This window comes from Haematobia irritans, chromosome 1 (assembly GCF_050003625.1).
Source record: "Haematobia irritans isolate KBUSLIRL chromosome 1, ASM5000362v1, whole genome shotgun sequence".
Lineage (NCBI taxonomy): Eukaryota > Metazoa > Arthropoda > Insecta > Diptera > Muscidae > Haematobia > Haematobia irritans.
Genome location: NC_134397.1, coordinates 182016924 through 182036545, shown reverse-complemented (window position 1 = coordinate 182036545; position 19622 = coordinate 182016924). Strand labels below are relative to the sequence as shown.

General features: G+C 29.5%; 1 protein-coding gene across 1 annotated transcript in view; it reads right to left on the bottom strand.

Annotated features, from left to right (window-relative positions):
- Nucleotides 1-16747, bottom strand: part of sim (bHLH transcription factor single-minded) — a 122265-nt gene extending 105518 nt beyond the window's left edge. The window contains exon 1 of the mRNA XM_075292259.1: nucleotides 15940-16747. The gene's annotated coding sequence lies outside the window, so the exon portion shown is untranslated. The remainder of the gene's footprint in view (nucleotides 1-15939) is intronic.
- Between the last annotated feature and the right edge of the window lie 2875 nt (nucleotides 16748-19622).

Genomic DNA, 19622 nt, shown 5'->3' with positions numbered 1-19622 from the left:
CTCAGTAATGCTGGTGACATTTCTGAGGGTTTCAAAGCTTCTCTAAGTGGTTTCACTGCAATGTGGAACGCCGTTCGGACTCGGCTATAAAAAGGAGGTCCCTTGTCATTGAGCTTAACATGGAATCGGGCAGCACTCAGTGATTAGAGAGAAGTTCACCAATGTGGTATCACAATTGACTGAATAGTCTAAGTGAGCCTGACACATCGGGCTGCCATCTAACCTAACCTATGGAGGTTTCGTATTAAGGACTAGAAATATTTTAGTTTTTCCTTATATTTTCTTTACCGCATTTCGATAGGGATTTACGATTTACCTTTACTTTATGTTGCGAGATTTTCTTTAAGACCTTTTTTCCAAATATCCCAATCCAAAAATAAATCAAACTCCACTTATTAGGATCACCATCATCCCTTGTTGAATTCAACTTCCCATACAATAATATTTTAATTATCAATAGATTGCTTCCGACCCTAAGCGTTTGCTCATATATAAATGATGCAACCAATCACAGAGGTGAACCACTCTACTTAAGGCTAATCTCCAAACACTTTCACTATGTACTCGTATGAGGTTATAAATAGAGCACTCGAATCTATATCCACCTACATAATATGGGGAGCAATTGCAGCAATAGAAAAATCTGTCATAGAGCCCATCAATAGATATTTCCCTTCGTACTCTAAGAACATAAGCACATACCGGCAATTAACATTCCCTTCATGCCTCATTTATTGGGCCGTTACGCTGAGATCCTATTACACGGAAGTTATGTTTTTTTTTTTTCTTTTTTGGGTTGTGTTCCTCCTATTCATTTATGAATCCCAAGCTAGACGTAGTGACGTCCAAATAATCATCCAAGTTAGTCACTACATTTGAAAAATGAGAATAAAAGCAAGCAATTGGTATCCAAAGATTAGAATATTTACGACAGAGAGAGAGAGAAGAAAAATCAACAAGGAATAAGTCGGTCACTCCAAAGGTAAAGAAGAATGAAATCACAAAAGTCAACGTCGGCGGCTGTGGGTAAGCCTCTCAATTATTACGACTTATTATGTAGATTGAGCATGAAATTGCTGAAGGAACAAACGTACCAGACCGACAGACCTAACGAAAGGACAGATTGACTAACTAAATGAAATGGCTGGTTGAGAGTGACACACTCACACACAGGCAAAAACATACAAGTGTCGCTCATCATACCACTCTGACTATCCAAAGGGTCTCACTATTACATGGTAGTGTGGAGAATAGTTGTTGTTATTGCTTGTCACACATGCGTTACAAAAACATCCTTCCTTGTAACCAAGAAGAATAACAACAACCGTGTCACATTGTTACTTATTTGCCCTCTTGAACAAGGTCCTATTACTGAATGGAATGGAATGGAATGGGATGTCTTGGTTTTCGTAGTTGCATATGAATGACCGTTAATTGGAACAGATTATAGATCAAGCTGTACATATGAATGGTGATGATTTTGGATTAATTTGCTCAATTCTTAGCGACTCTATCTTGTATAATGAATTTGCTCTCTTTGCCGGTAACCATTAAGACCTTCTCTTCATGGTTTTCGGATTTGATTCTTGCCCAAAGTTGCTGCTTATTTTTTGTGGGAGCTATCTAGATTTCGTTTATCGAATTTTTATTCAATAGCAACTCTATCCTGTATAATGGATTTGCTCTCTTTGCCGGTAATTAGAGGTTAATTCCTGATTTTTTCGTACATATTCATTCCAACAAGTTTTTTTGGATCCAAAGATTTTGACCTTTTCTTAATGGTTTTCGGATTTGATTCTTCAAAGTTGCTGCTTCTTTTTTGGGATCTATCTAGATTTCGTTTATCGAATGTTTATTCCCTTTTTGTCATGTATGTATTAACAAAGCTATTCATCTATAAATAAAAATCAGTTGATAACTTCACATTATATCAGATACTTCAAAGTAAAAAAAAAATAATTTCTTAATATAAAAAAACTTTAAAGTTAGGATGCAAAATCTTCAAAATAAGTTTTAGTCTATATTTGAAGATATTCTTATCTTTAAAACCCTTAGTATACAAACATTTCGGACACAGGCCAGAGACATTCCAACACAACTCAGCACCATTGCAATCAGCACGAATTAACCAAAAATTGTTAACGGCTTTCCTCGCTTCATTTATATAGAACAATGGCCACCAAATTCTCCGCATCTCCCCTATAGGGGTTATATATCCCTAGGAGGTTATATACGATTCGGCCGTATATAAGGCTTGGTAAAGTTGATACATTTGTTTTCTATAGAAATAAAATTTCGACAAAATTTTCTATAGAAATAAAATGTGGACAAAATTTTCTATAGAAATAAAACTTTGATTAAATTTTCTATAGAAATAAAATTTGGACAAAATTTTCTATAGAAATAAAATTTGGACAAAATTTTCTATAGAAATAAAATTTTGACAAAATTTTCTATAGAAATACAATTTTACAAAATTTTCTATAGAAATTTAATTTTGACAAAATTTTCTATATAAATACAATTATGACAAAAATTTTTATAGAAATAAAATGTTGACAAAATTTTCTATAGAAATAAAATTTTGACAAATTTTCTATGGAAATAAAATTTTTACAAAATTTTCTATATAAATAAAATTTTCCATAGAAATAAAATTTTCACAAAATCTTCTACAGAAATAAAATTTGGAAGCAATTTTATTTCTGTAGAAGAAATAAAATTTTGAGAAATTTTCTATGGAAATAAAATTTTGACAAAATCTTCTATAGAAATAAAATTTTAACAAAATCTCCTATAGAAATAAAATTTGGACAAAATGTTCTAAAGAAATAAAATTTGGACAAAATTCTCTATAGAAATAAAATTTTTACAAAATTTTCTATTGAAATAAAATTTTGACAAAATTTTCTAAAGAAATAAAATTTTGACAAATTTTTCTATAAAAATAAAATTTTGGCAAAATTTTTCTATAAAAATAAAATTTTGACAACATTTTCTGTAGAACTAAAATTTGGAAAAAAAATTTAAATAGAATAAAATTTTGTATAAAAAAAGGTACAATTTTGTATAGAAAAATTTTTCTATAAAAATAAAATTTTGATAACATTTTCTATAGAAATAAAATGTTTGACAAAATTATCTATAGAAATAAAATTTTGGAAAATTTTTCTATAGAAATAAAATTTTGACAAAATTTTCTACAGAAATAAAATTTGGACAAAATTTTCTATAGAAATAAAATCTTGACAAAATCTTCTACAGAAATAAAATTTGGAAACAATTTTCTATAGAAATAAAATTTTGAGAAATTTTCTATGGAAATAAAATTTTGACAAAATCTCCTATAGAAATAAAATTTGGAAATAAATAAAATAGAAATAAAATTTGGACAAAATTCTCTATAGAAATAAAATTTTGACAAAATTTTCTATAGAAATACAATTTTGACAAAATATTCTATAGAAATAAAATTTGGACAAAATATTCTAAAGAAATAAAATTTGGACAAACTCTTCTATACCAATAAAATTTTGACTAAATTTTCAATAAAGTCAATATAAAGTCATCTTGCAAAAAAATTAAAAAAAAATAATTCCCGTTTTAGGTCATACGTCTAAAGACCGGTAAATAAGTGTTTCCTTTCTGTAGAATTAGCTATTTGGCCTTGTTGGTGTAAGCTAAAAATAACTAAAACTACTTATTACTTTACCCACCAATTTTCTATAGAGATAAAATTTTTACAAAATTTTCTATAGAAATAAAATTTTGACAAAATTTTCTATAGAAATAAAATTTTGACAAATTTTTCTATAAAAATAAAATTTTGGCAAAATTTTTCTATAAAAATAAAATTTTGGCAACATTTTCTGTAGAACTAAAATTTTGAAAACAATTTAAATAGAATAAAATTTTGTATAAAAAATAGGTAAAATTTTGTATAGAAAAATTTTTCTATAAAAATAAAATTTGTGTTTCTACAGAATATTTTATCAAGATTTTTGTTTTCATGGAAAATTTTGGAAAGTCGATTTGCAAACATCAGCTTTTCGACTTTTTCCGCATATGGAAAGTTTACTTTTTAACAAGTGAAATAATAGTTTTGCAGTTTGTCAAAACAATTGTTTGACAAAATTATCTGTAGAAATAAAATTTTGGAAAATTTTTCTACAGATATAAAATTTGGACAAAATTTTCTACAGAAATAAAATTTTGACAAAATTTTCTATAGAAATAAAATTTTGACAAATTTTCTATGGAAATAAAATTTTGAAAAATTTTCTATGGAAATAAAATTTTAACAAAATCTCCTATAGAAATAAAATTTGGACAAAATTTTATAAAGAAATAAAATTTGGACAAAATTCTCTATATAAATAAAATTTATACAAAATTTTCTATATAAATAAAATTTTCTATAGAAATAAAATTTTGACAAAATCTTCTACAGAAATAACATTTGGAAACAATTTTCTATAGAAATAAAATTTTGAGAAATTTTCTATGGAAATAAAATTTTGACAAAATCTTCTATAGAAATAAAATTTTAACAAAATCTCCTATAGAAATAAAATTTGGACAAAATGTTCTAAAGAAATAAAATTTGGACAAAATTCTCTATAGAAATAAAATTTTTACAAAATTTTCTATAGAAATAAAATTTTGACAAAATTTTCTAAAGAAATAAAATTTTGACAATTTTTTCTATAAAAATAAAATTTTGGCAAAATTTTTCTATAAAAATAAAATTTTGACAACATTTTCTGTAGAACTAAAATTTGGAAAAAAATTTAAATAGAATAAAATTTTGTATAAAAAAATAGGTAAAATTTTGTATAGAAAAATTTTTCTATAAAAATAAAATTTTGATAACATTTTCTGTAGAAATAAAATGTTTGACAAAATTATCTATAGAAATAAAATTTTGGAAAATTTTTCTATAGAAATAAAATTTGGACAAAATTTTCTACAGATATAAAATTTGGACAAAATTTTCTACAGAAATAAAATTTTGACAAAATTTTCTATAGACATAAAATTTTGACAAATTTTCTATGGAAATAAAATTTTGAAAAATTTTCTATGGAAATAAAATTTTAACAAAATCTCCTATAGAAATAAAATTTGGACAAAATTTTATAAAGAAATAAAATTTGGACAAAATTCTCTATATAAATAAAATTTTTACAAAATTTTCTATAGAAATAAAATTTTGGAAAAAATTTCTATAGAAATAAAATTTTGACAAAATTTTCTATAGAAATAAAATTTTGACTAAATTTTCAATAAAGTCAATATTAAGTCATCTTCCAAAAAATTAAAAAAAAAATAATTCCCGTTTTAGGTCATACGTCTAAAGACCGGTAAATAAGTTTTTCCTTTCTGTAGAATTAGTTATTTGGCCTTGTTGGTGTAAGCTAAAAATAGTTAAAACTACTTAAAAATTTACACACCAATTTTCTATAGAGATAAAAATTTTGGCAAATTTTTCTATAAAAATAAAATTTTGGCAAAATTTTCTATAGAAATAAAATTTTGACAAAATTTTCTATAGAAATAAAATTTTGAAAAATTTTAAATAGAATAAAATTTTGTATAATAAATAGGTAAAATTTTTTATAGAAAAATTTTTCTATAAAAATAAAACTTTGACAACATTTTCTATAGAAATAAAATGTTTGACAAAATTTTCTATAGAAACAAAATGTTTGACAAAATCATCTGTAGAAATAAAATTTGGACAAAATTTTCTATATAAATAAAATTTTGACTAATTTTTTATGGAAATAAAATTTTGACGAAATCTTCTATAGAAATAAAATTTTAACAAAATCTCCTATAGAAATAAAATTTGGACAAAATTTTATAAAGAAATAAAATTTGGACAAAATTCTCTATAGAAATAAAATTTTGGAAAAATTTTCTATAGAAATAAAATTTTGGAAAAATTTTCTATAGAAATAAAATTTTGGAAAAATTTTCTATAGAAATAAAATTTCGACAAAATTTTCTGTAGAAATAAAATTTTGACGTAATTTGCTATATAAATAAAATTTTGACAAAATTTTCTATAGATATAAAACTTTGTCACAATTTTCTATAGAAATGAAATTTTGACAACATTTTCTATAGAAATAAAATTTTGACAAAATTTTCTATAGAAATAAAATTTTGACAAACTCTTCTATACGAATAACATTTTGACAAAATTTTCTATAGAAATAAAATTTTGACTAAATTTTCAATAAAGTCAATATTAAGTCATCTTGCAAAAAATTAAAAAAAAATTAATTCCGGTTTTATGTCATATGTCCAAAGACATATGACATAATAATAAATAAGTTTTTCCTTTCTGTAGAATTAGTTATTTGGCCTTGCTGGTGTAAGCTACAAATAGGTAAACTACTTTAAACTTTATACACCAATTTTCTATAGAAATAATTTTATTACAAAATTTTCTATAGAAATAATTTTATTACAAAATTTTCTATAGAAATAAAATTTTGATTAAATCTTCTATATAAATAAATTTTTGACAAAATTTTCTAAAGAAATAAAGCTTTGACAAAATATTCTTTAGTAATAAAATTTTAACAAAATTTTCTATAGAAATAAAATTTTGACAAAATTTTCTATAGAAAAAAAATATTGACAAAAATTTCTACAGAAATAAAATGTTGACTAAAATTACTATAGAAATAAAATTTTGAACAAAATATCCATAGAAATAAAATTTTGACAAAATTTTCTATAGAAATAAAATTTCGACAAAATATTCTATAAAAAAGTAAAATTTGGACAAAAATTTCTATAGAAATAAAATTTTGACAAAATTTTTTATAGAAAAAAAAATGTTGACAAAAATTTCTACAGAAATAAAATGTTGATAAAATTTTCTATAAAAATAAAATTTTGACAAAACTTTCTATTGAAATGAAATTTTGACAAAATTTTCTATAGCAACAAAATTTCCCATAGAAATAAAATTTTGACAAAATTTTCTATTGAAATAAAATATTGAGAAAATTTTCTATAGAAATAAAGTATTGAGAAAATTTTCTATAGAAATAAAATGTTGTATCAAAAAATAGGTACAATTTTGTATAGAAAAATATTTGGAAATTTGTTCTATAAAAATAGAATTTTGACTAAATTTGCAATAAAATCAATATTAAGTCATCTTGCAAAAAATTTAAAAATTTTAATTCCCGTTTTAGGTCATACGTTCAATGACCGGTAAATAATTTCTTCCTTTCTGTAGAATTTGTTATTTGCCCTTGTTGGTGTAAGCTAAAGATAGTTAAAATGTCGACATATTTATAATTCAAGTCATATTTATACACCAATTGTCGCTATTGAGAGTGATCATAAATAATAAATAAATTGTTGTTGTTTTTTATTGCAGCTTAAAACCATACATTGACTAAACTACAAGTGTAGCTTAACCAACAGAGGAAAAGAATGTTTGTCAAATTTATTTGGGCAAAGCCCTATAGACTGCAAGAGGGTTGGATGGACGCACGTTTCGGAATTACCACATTCCTCATCAGCATCCTCTACTTGCAGCAAAACTATCAACCAATTATCAGAATAAATTCAGGCAGTTTATTAAACCCAACAAAAACCACACTTGAACCCTCCGAAAAAAGGTTTTACATTGATAGCCGGCTTATGCCGAAATAAAAATAATCTAAAATAAAATAATAAATCATTGTTTTATAATAACCACAAAAATTTGATCAAAAACTGCAAAGTGTTTTTGGTAGTTTTTTTATAAAATTTTCTTCCAATTTTGGTAAATTTTTTTTGGCTCGAGTGGCAAGCAGACACTCTAACTTGGTATTACTTCCCCTGTATAAATGTCTACTCTATGATTAAAGTCCCCTCGCCGTCTACTCATGTAAAACCTAAAGATGGTTAACTGACAAGAAATCACTTTCCATTTGTTCTGGAGTTGGTCAATTGGTCGCACATATTAATTACCTTAAAGGGACCAGGACAATTTTTGACCATCGCACAGCATACAATTCAGATGAAAAACGCTTGCGCACGCGTGTAATGACAAAATTATTTAAATGGGCTTTTTAAGTTTGTCACTTGTATTTGATGAGCGGGCTTTAGACGATAGGCCGGCGTGTCATATACCATGAAATTGTTAAAATGCCCTGGTGTCTATCTAGCAGTGTCTGTTGCATCTATGTGGATATGCAATCTTAGTGTAACCAAGCGAGCATATAGGATGCTTGTCCAGTCAGCCAGCCAGCCTTACTTGCTTCCTTCTCTTCTTCATTCATTGTGTTTAGTGTTTATGCATAATTTGTTCATATGTCCATACAAAACATTTTTTTGGTTTCTTTAGAAAAATATGCGTAAATTTTCTCTTTTTTGTTGCAGTTGTCATAAATTTAATTCATGCGTTTTCTTTTCATTTTTCTTGTTGTGGCTCTTGTGAGCTATTGTCGTTGTGTCGCTTAAATATATCCGTTTTTACAGTTTTTTTTTTTTGAGACTTTATTTCATTTCTGGGAAATTTTAATTTAGTCACGAGTACTTGCCAAATTGGAATATCCTAAAAATTTTTGTTTAATATATTCACCTCCATATGTATGTTTAGTTCATTTTTTTATGTCATTTTTTAAGTTTTCTGTTTGTTTGTGAATTTTAGCAAAAGACGGAATGAAATTGAAACCAAATTGTGCCCATAAAATATTTCACATTTCATGGATAATTTATTTTTAAAATTTATTGCATTTACAAATTAAATTATTCTTATGACAATTATAAATTTTAGTTTTTCTTTAAAACTATAGAGCCAAGCATCAAGGAAGTCCACCGCCTTTATTATAGCCTCAATTCAAGGGCAAAGAACTAATTAGGGTCTGTCTGAGATGTAGATCAGGTTAGGTTAGGTTATATTGGCAATTTGTTATTTCAGGCTCACTTAGACATTAAATCCATTGTGATACGTCGCCGAAAAAATTGTGTGTTTTGTGTCAATCACGAAATTAATTATTCCAATTAATTTTTAATTGAAATTGCTTCAATCACGAAATTGAATTGAAAATCAATGCTGGTTTTGCTACAAAAAGCAATCGATTATTTAATTGAATCAATTGAAACATTAATTATATGTTAAATGTTGAAAACTCTACGAGTATGTATAATTTTATGCCTTTTTTTGCTGATTTAGTTTTCACTTTAGCGGCTAAACTCGAACTTAGTACACACCTTAATGTTGTTACATTTCATTCCTTTTTTATAAATAAAATATAATTATAACAAAACATGATGAAGCCAGATAAAAAGTGTGCTCATTTATGTAATTTTTCATTTTCAGATATATTAACAAAACTATTCACTATTCACGGTAAATGAAAGGTTATAATCCAAATTAAGCCAGATAATTCAAAATAAGATTTTTTTAATGCCAAAAGAAAAAATATCAAGAATACATTATCCGCAAAATAAATCTTGGGCTTTCTTTAAAGTTGGTTTCTTTAGTTCAAAAAATCAGTATCACAGGTTTCAATAGATTACCAAATCAAAATTCTTACACTCAAAAATAAAAGTTTACATATATCTAATGTTTTTGACTTTCATTTATGTATTTCTGTATCGATTCCGAGCGGAAGAAGTGGTATTCCGAGGTTATCACTAAACCAAAGGTTCGCAATTTCTATTAATTTAAACATTATTTATTTATTATACCCTCCACCATAGGATGGGGGTATATTAACTTTGTCATTCCGTTTGTAATACATCGAAATATTGCTCTAAGACCCCATAAAGTATATATATTCTGGGTCGTGGTGAAATTCTGAGTCGATCTGATCATGTCCGTCCGTCCGTCTGTTGAAATCACGCTAACTTCCGAATGAAACAAGCTATCGACTTGAAAGTTGGCACAAGTAGTTGTTATTGATGTAGGTCGGATGGTATTGCAAATGGGCCATATCGGTCCACTTTTGCGTATAGCCCCCATATAAAGGGACCCTCAGATTTGGCTTGTGGAGCCTCTAACAGAAGCATATTTCATCCGATCCGGCTGAAATGTAGTACATGGTATTGGTATATGGTCTCTAACAACCATGCAAAAATTGGTCCATATCGGTCCACTTTTACGTATAGCCCCCATATAAACGGACCCCCAAAATTTGGCTTGCAAAGCCTCAAAGAGAAGCAAATTTCATCCGATCCGGCTGAAATTTGATACATGATGTTAGTATATGGTCTCTAACAACTATGCAAAAATTGGTCCATATCGGTCCATAATTACATATAGCCCCCATATAAACCGATCCCCCGATTTGGCTTGCGGAGCCTCTAAGAGAACAAAATTTCATCCTATCCGGCTGAAATTTGGTACATGGTGTTAGTATATGGGTCTCTAACAATCATGCAAAAATTGGTCCACATCGGTCCATAATTATATATTGCCCCCATATAAACCGATCCCCCGATTTGGCTAGCGGAGCCTCTAAGAGAAGCAAATTTCATCCGATCCGGCTGAAGTTTGGTACATGGTATTGGTATATGTTCTCTAATGACCATGCAAAAATTGGTCCACATCGGTCCATAATTATATATAGCCCCCATATAAACCGATCCCCCGGTCCCGGAGTCTCTAAGAAACGAAAATTTCATCCGATCCGGCTGAAATTTGGTACATGGTGTTGGTATATGTTCTCTAATGACCATGTTTGCATGGTCCATATCGGTCAATAATTATATACAGCCCCCATATAAATCGATTCCCAGATTTGTCCTCCGGAGCCTCTTGGAGGAGCAAAATTCATCCGATCCGGTTGAAATTTGGAACATGGTGTTAGAATGTGGTCTCTAATAAACACGCATGAATTGCTCCATATCGGTCCATAATTATATATAGCCCCCATATAAACCGTTCCCCAGATTTGATCTCCGGAGCCTCTTGGAGGAGCAAAATTCATCCGATCCGGTTGAAATTTGCAACGTGGTGTTAGTATAAGGCCGCTAATATCCATGCCAAAATTGGTCCATATCGGTCTATAGTTATATATAGCCGATCCCCAATCACACAAAAATTGGTCCATATCGGTTCATATTCATGGTTGCCACTCGAGCCAAAAATAATCTACCAAAATTTTACTTTTATGGAAAACATTGTCAAAATGATATTTCTATAGAAAATTTTGTCAAAATGTTATTTCTAAAGAAAATTTTGTAAAAATTTTATTTCTATGGAAAATTTTGTCAAAATTTTATTTCTATAGAAAATTTTGTCAAAATTTTATTTCTATAGAAAAATTTTCCAAATTTTATTTCTATAGAAATTTTTTTCCAAATTTTACTTCTATAGAAAATGTTGTCAAAATTTTATTTCTATAGAAACTTTAAACTTTATTATATACGTATTTAATCGGCCTTTTTTAGTTTAATATATACTACGTATGGACTACCTTGTAATTTAGAAGACGGTGTTAGGAAGTTTTAAGATACCTTGCCATCGGCAAGTGTTACCGCAACCCAAGTAATTCGATTGTGGATGACAGTCTTCAGTAGAAGTTTCTACGCAATCCATGTGGAGGGTACATAAGCTACGGCCTGACCGAACTTACGGCCGTATATACTTGTTTAAGTTGATAGTGTTTTTTATATACACTGAAAAAAATATTGTCGTGAGGTCAAAGATTTCATGTCTTTAAAATACGAATGCAAATTTTGCTTAGCATAGAAGACGCATTTCTCTTTTTTTCCTTGTTCAAAAGTCGATAAACTTTGCAATAAAGTCGTATTGTCCTTTATAAGTAAGTGATTTTACTTAAAAATGGGTATCATAATATGAAAGACAAAATGTTTGGGCTAAGGTCAACTTGACTTTAATAATTTAGAAACAATCTTTAATTTTAATGAAATTGTCTTTAAATTTGTTGTCATTTTGCATCTTGACCACAAAGCAAAAAATCTTTCAAATATAGGACATGTTTTTCAAAACTTTATTTTAAAGACGTTTTTTATTTCAAACATAGCATAATTTTTACTGGAAGTCGAGTGTTAATTTGGAAAATAAAGTTGTAGTTAATTCGTTTTTAAAGGACTTTGATAGCATATGTAGAAAAAAAGCTGAAAAAGCGAAAAATTAAAATTTGCTTCCTAGAAGCAAGTACACAAAACCCAAATTTAAAGGAGAATTGTGTCTTAAAAGTATCCTTTTTTATACCCTCCACCATAGGATGGGGGGTATATTAACTTTGTCATTCCGTTTGTAACACATCGAAATATTGATCTAAGACCCCATAAAGAATATATATTTTGGGTCGTGGTGAAATTCTGAGTCGATCTGAGCATGTCCGTTCGTCCGTCCGTCTGTTGAAATCACGCTAACTTCCGAATGAAACAAGCTATCGACTTGAAACTTGGCACAAGTAGTTGTTATTGATGTAGGTCGGATAGTATTGCAAATGGGCCATATCGGTCCACTTTTACGTATAGCCCCCATATAAACGGACCCCCAAATTTGGCTTGCGAGGCCTTTAAGAGAAGCAAATTTCATCCGATCCGGCTGAAATTTGGTACATGGTGTTAGTATATGGTCTCTAACAACCATGCAAAAATTGGTTCATATCGGTTCATAATTATATATAGCCCCCATATAAACCGATCCCCCGATTTGGCTTGCAGACCCTCTAAGAGCAACAATTTTCATCCGATCCGGTTGAAATTTGGTACATGGCGTTAGTATACGGTATCTAACAACCATGCAAAAATTGGTCCATATCGGTCCATATCGGTCCATAATTATATATAGCCCCCATATAAACCGATCCCCAGATTTGACCTCCGGTGCCTATTGGAGAAGCAAAATTCATCCGATCCGGCTGAAATTTGGTACATGGTGTTAGTATGTGGTCTCTAACAACTATGCAAAAATTGGTTCACATCGGTCCATAATTATATATAGCCCCCATATAAACCGATCCCCCGATTTGGCTTGCGGAGCCTCTAAGAGAAGCAAATTTCATCCGATCCGGCTGAAATTTGGTCTCTAATAACCATGCAAAAATTGGTCCATATCGGTCCATAATTACATATAGCCCCCATATAAACCGATCAACAGATTTGACCTCCGGAGCCTCTGGAAGACCAAAATTCATCTGATTCAGTTGAAATTTGGTACGTGATGTTAATATATGGCCTCAAACACCCATGCAAAAATTGGTCGATATCGGTCCATAATTATATATAGCCCCCATATAAACCGATCACCAGATTTGACCTCCGGAGCACCTTGGAAGAGCAAAATTCTTCCGGTTGAAATTTTGTACGTAATGTTAGTATAGGGTATCCAACAACCATGCAGAAATTGGTTTCTCTCACTCCATAATAATATATAGCTCCCATATAAACCGATCCCCAGATTTGACCTCCGGTGCCTTTTGGAGAAGCAAAATTCATCCGATCTGGTTGAAATTTGGTACGTGGTGGTAGTATATGACATTTAACAACCATGTGAGTTGAAATTTGTGGATGACAGTCTTTCGTAGAAGTTTCTACGCAATCCATGGTGGAGATTCGGCCTGGCCGTATATACTTGTTGTATTCTCCGCTTCTTTGGCTCGGAATCAATACCAAAATTTTTAAAGTAAAGACAAAATCTTTGGAACCGGGCATGCTTTTTTTTCGGTGTAGATTGGCAATGGGGGTATAATAAGTTTGTCATTCCGTGTGTAACACATCGAAATATCGATTTCCGACAATATAAAGTATATATATTCTTGATCAGGTAGAAATTCTAAGACGATATAAGCATGTCCGTCTGTCTGTCTGTTGTAATCACGCTACAGCCTTCTTGGGCGTCTAGAAACTGTATTTTCTATCCGATTTGCCTGAAATTGATAATCTAGAGGTAGTTTAGGACCACAAAGTTGTTGTGGATAGCCGCCATATAGACCTATCTCCCGACTTTATTTCTGGGGTTTCTAAAATCCGTAGTTTTTATCCAATTTGCCGGAAATTAGAAATCTAGAGGTATTTTAGGACCATAAAGAGATGTGTCGAAAATGGTCCGTATCGGTCCATGTTTTGGTATAGCCCGTATATAGACTGATCTCCCGATTTTACTTATTGGGCCTCAGAAATTCGTAGTTTTCAACCAATTCGTCTGAAAGTGGAATTCATATTTTGGTATAGCCCCCATATAGACCTAACTCCCGAATTTATTTCTACACTAATAGAAAAAATTACGTTTCACAATCGTGAACGGACGTTGTCAAAATGAAACGGAAACGTTCACAAAAAATCAAAACGGAATGTTCACGATTTCGTCCACGGGCGTTCACGATTTCATGGACGGCAGTCGTTTTTCTTTGGCCATGAAAAGTTTTAAAATAATCGTTAGACATTGTTATGGCAACTCCGCCGTTGGTGCAATGTGCTAAGGCGACTGTTAACGCGTATCGTGCAGGCAACACAGGTTCGAGTCACGGTAGCGGAAATATTTTTTAATTTTGTTTATAAATTTGTAACCATTACTTTCTCAGATCATGAACGCTGGTTGTTATCTTCACAACGTATGGTGTCATTTTTTCGTTGTCAGATTGACCCCATCTGTTCTCAGTTTGACAACACTTGTGTGTTGATTCATTTTCATGAACGGATCGTTTCGAAATGACCACGTCGTTCATGATTTTTTCTATGGGTGTAGGACTTCTTGAATCCGACTAACCACAAATAGGTCAGCCGAATATGGTGTGTGTCGACCAATGTTTTAGTATAGCCTCCACATAGACCGATCTCCAGATTTAACACCTTGGGCTTCTAGAAACCGTAGTTTTTATCCGATTTGCACAAAAATGTAAATATTTAGACCCTCAAAAATCTGTATCGCATTTATTTTTACCGGTCATATTGGTAAGGCATCGATATAGACCGATTTCTCTTCTTGAGGGTACACCCAAAGAAAAAATATTTTCCTCCCGAATGAAATTTTAGACAAACGAAATTCCCATCTTCGTATAAAGTATTTTCGTTTAGAGCAAACTAATCCGAATTTTTGATAAGCGATTCAACGATTGTCTCTAAAATTTGTGTCAGAAGAAAACTTCTGACACAAATTTGTTCGTCCCTCAGAAAAGAAAACACTTCTTTCGGGGTATAACAGGCGCACTGATCATGAAAATTGCTTGAAACAGAAAGTAAAATTTCCAGATTTTACTCATCGTATTCATTTAAATCATGGCGGAAAAAATTTACAGATTTAAGATTTCAAATCAAGGCGTTATTTCATCATATACACGATATGTTTATGATTTCTCTAATACTCAAACAAAATTGGTTCTCATAAATCCAGAATCTGTTCTAATTTTCATAGGTAGAATCTGGTTGAACTGATGTGCTTGGAGAAAATTTTCCATCAAATCTCCTAAAATTCTATATATTATCAAGAAATCCGCTATGACGAAGAGTTTTCAAAGTAAACTATTATATTTGATTCATGGTGGTGGGTATTTGAGATTCGGCCCGGCCGAACTTACTGCTGTATATACTTTCAAATATACTTATAGTCTTTCCATCAATTTTGAGTAAGAATTTAGTGCATCAAGGAATAAAATGGTACAAATATATAAACTAATTATTTCCGAACAAAATTTTCAATTAGAGTTTTAATTGGAAATATTTGTTTCTATTTAATTAAAATATTAATAATCGTAAAAATTCTCAATCATTTTTTTTTAACTGATTTTACATTTTAATTTAATTGACAAATTAAATGCGTCAGATAATATTTTAATTTATTAATTTTTCAGTTGCAATTAACTTTTTAATTGAAAATATTTTTGTTAAGTTTTTTTCCCTGCGTAATTTTTCATAAGAAAATTGCGAACTGAATTATTTCTTCAAAAGTTCATTTCATTCCATTCTTATTACTCTAATGAGGAATATATGTATACATTTACTCACTTTGATTAAGTTATCCGTTATTCCGTCGGTAGATACAAAATGGCGTATTCTTATCTTTTTTAATATCCTATAATAAGATGGCCGTCGGAGATGTTAAATTCTCAGGTTTCAGTGATTACACACAGTTTCAGTGATAAAACACAAAGTAAGAACAAGCACTGCAGTTGTCACTAAGAAAACATTGCTCTTTTACACTTAAATCTTTTCATTAGGGAATTCTGAAGTTTTTCTTTCGAATTATCGTAATAAAAATATAGAAATATATGACACTATAATGAAATAATAAACTTTTGTTTTTTTTTTTTCTTTTCTTTGTTAAAATCTCTTTCTTTTTCTTGGCTCTTCTTCTTTCTTGCCTTAAATTGTGTGGAGAGAAGCTTACAAATGAATTCTCACAAATTCAGCCCCACAGTATGTATCGTTTGTTTAATACCGTTAACCTGAGGTCATTTTATTTATTTTTTTTTTTTCTTAATGGTTTTGCTGGAGAAAAAGCTTTAATTGAAATGAATCCACAAACCGCGATTTAAAGAGGAAGAAAATATAGGCGAAATACCGAATATGGATTTGGCATGAAAGCGCGGCTCTTAAGATAAGACAACAACGAATCACGACGAATGAATAAACACAATTGGTTATTAGAAAGATAAACGATAGACAAGAAAATATGGTCCACCAGACAACGACGGTAAAACTACAATAACCTCGGCGACGGAAATACTCAACACTCCATTGTAATCATTTGGAGAATTTGAATCAACTTTGGACGTCGTGGAGAATCGGAACGAGCGCGAATGGCAACACAACACAAAAGAAATCCTAACTTGAATGAATGGGAGGAATTGCAACGGAAATGAGCCAACCAGCCAACCATTCAATGTTGGCGGCGGCTGCTATTGCTGCTGGTGTTAGTGCCATTTCCATGTACCACGACGCACAAACATCATCTCATACAGCTGTGGGAATGCTTTTGTAAATCTTCTTACAAAGGGGATATTCCCTTTTGTCAAGTCCACCGAAAGTGAATAGGCTTGGTGTTGGCGCTGGCAGAACTCAGTCGAAGCTGTCAGCAAATTACAAAAGGAAAAGATCTCTTTAATGATTTGAGAGTGACTTATAAGAAGACAAATACTCACGTTCTAAATCTCAGTCGCTCTCTGTCTCTGTAGTTTTCTCTTTGTATACACAAACACACACCCCCAATAATTACAGATGTTGGATACTACACTTGAAGTTCGTTCATGTGGATTGTATTGTTGCAGAGCACGTCGTTTTACATATGCATCACGACAGCCTGACGCAAACATCATTGCTTAGCCAAAGCCAAAGAACGTCGATGTCATTTATACAACAACAACGACAACGGTATAGTCGTCATTATTACGTGCCTGTCGGTGTTATTCTTTCACCGTTTTTGTTTGGCCACTACGATGATGTCGGGGAAACACCGACAAACGAACGTGTGTTTTGTGGGTTTATCCTGCTGCTTTCACCGCTGCATGTGTTCATTCATTCATTCGTCCTTGTTTGATTCACGTCTAGGACTACGTCTACTTCCAATTATCCCAACAAAAAAAGTATCGTCATCATCATCATCGTAGTGAACACAAAAAAAGAGAATTCTCTCTTATACATTGTTGTAAGGTAGTAGAATACAGTGACAAATGGTAAGAGTTGAGAACTTTTACGAATCATTTTGTGAGAAATTCTCATTTGGTTTCTTACAGAGTAATTGTAGATATCAGCGTTTAATGGGATTCATTATAGAGTAATAGAACTATTTAATTAATTACGAAGAACATTTTGTGAGTATGGTCAGGGTTGCCACATTTATTCTATAGAAAGCTATGGTTCGAAATTTCGATATTTTCTGATTCGGATTGTGTCAACACGAGGTGGACTTAGCAAACTCGATGTCAATATAAGACATGCAGAATTAGTTCAAGGAATGGATATTGGATTTACCTACACCGATGTGTAACAGACGACTAGAAAGGGATGCGAAATGTTGGTCTCAGACCCCAGTCATCTTCCGAACGAAACCATTTATCATTTCAAACTTAACATAAGTAGCTGTTATTGACGTAGGACGAACGCCGTTGCCACTAGTGCCAAAAAATCTACTAAAATTTGAAGAAAATGTTACCAAAAATCTACCAAATTAAAAAAATTTTATATTGAAATTTTGGATCAAATTTTTGTGGTTAGTACGAAAAAATACTTTTTCTTCGAAAGCAATGTTTTATTTTACCACTTTTTGTCAATAACATATTATCTATTACAATCCTCTTAGCGACAATTTGTTGAGTGTATCCCTATATCCCTTGAATTGTTAAATGTTTTAACGATTTTAGCTTGCATCAACAAGGGAATGTTACTACTTATACAAACAGGGAGAACTTACAATGAACATGTAACTTTATTTCTGTAGAAAATGTTGTCAATTTTTTTTTGTAGAAAATTTTGTCAAAATTTTATTTCTATAGAAAATTTTATCAAAATTTTATTTCTATAGAAAATTTTATTTCTATAGGAAATTTTATCAAAATGTTATTTCTATAGAAAATTTTATCAAAATGTTATTTCTATAGAAAATTTTATCAAAATTTCATTTCTATAGAAAATTTTGTCAAAATTTTATTTCTATAGAAAATTTTGTCAAAATTTTATTTCTATAGAAAATTTTGTCAAAATTTTATTTCTATAGAAAATTTTGTCAAAATTTTATTTCTATAGCAAATTTTGTCAACATTTTATTTCTATAGAAAATTTTATCAAAATGTTATTTCTATTGAAAATTTTATCAAAATTTTATTTTTATAGAAAATTTTGTCAAAATTCTATTTCTATAGAAATTTTTTTCAAAATTTTATTTCTATAGAAAATTTTGTCAAAATTTTATTTCTATAGAAAATTTTATCACAATGTTATTTCTATAGAAAATTTTATCAAAATTTTATTTCTATACAAAATGTTATCAAAATTTTTTTCTATAGAAAATTTTGTCAAAATTTTATTTCTATAGAAAATTTTGTCAAAATTTTATTTCTATAGAAAATTTTGTCAAAATTTTATTTCTATAGAAAATACTGTCAAAATTTTACTTCTATAGAAAATTTTGTCAAAAGTTTATTTTTATAGTAAATTTTATCAAAATTTTATTTCTATAGAAAATTTGTTAAAAATTTTATTTCTATAGAAAATGTTGTCAAAATTTTATTTCTATAGAAAATTTTGTCAAGATTTTATTTCTATAGAAATTTTTGTCAAAATTTTATTACTATAGAAAATTTTGTCAAATTATTTTATTTCTGTAGAAAATTTTGTCAAAATTTTATTTCTATAGAAAATTTTGTCAAATTATTTTATTTCTGTAGAAAATTTTGTCAGAATTTTATTTCTATAGAAAAATTTGTCAACATTTTTATAGTAAATTTTGTCAAAATTTTATTTCTATAGAAAATTTTGTCAAAATTTTACTTCCATAGAAAATTTTGTCAAAATTTCATTTCTATAGAAAATTTTATCAAAATTTTATTTCTATAGAAAATGTTATCAAAATTTCATTTCTATAGAAAATATTGTCAAAATTTTATTTCTATAGAAAATATTGTCAAAATTTTACTTCTATAGAAAATTTTGTCAAAATTTTATTTCTATAGACAATTTGGCAAAATTGTATT